The following is a 414-nucleotide window of genomic DNA, read 5'->3' as shown; positions in this document are numbered from 1 at the left end:
TTCCCCCCCCCCCCCCCCCCCCGCGCCGCCGCCGCAGCACCCCCTTTCCTCTTTCTCGCTCTGAGAAGAAGAAAGCTGAAATTTTAAAATAAATTAAATTTAAATGAAGTTTAAAGAAGTTACAAAAACTTAATTTTAATTCAGGTGTATAGACACCTGAGTTATCCTCAAAGGAATTGCGTAGTTGTTGTTACAGCTCGTGCACATCGATGATGTAGCATTGAGTATATATGAATAATAAATGAATCCATTTCTTTATTTTTTTTAGTTTAATTTGTTCTAAATTAACTTATTATAATAAAACTCTTTTTAATTTTAATTTATTGTAGTTTATTTGCTTTTGTTTAATTCGTTTTTATTATCTTCTCGATAGCAACCACAACAACACCCACTGAGAAACAAAAAAGGGATTAG

Source organism: Eimeria mitis, genomic scaffold (assembly GCF_000499745.2).
Source record: "Eimeria mitis Houghton genomic scaffold, Emh_scaff4264, whole genome shotgun sequence".
Lineage (NCBI taxonomy): Eukaryota > Apicomplexa > Conoidasida > Eucoccidiorida > Eimeriidae > Eimeria > Eimeria mitis.
The sequence above is the reverse complement of the archived record's forward strand: the minus strand, read 5'-3'. Positions refer to the sequence as shown.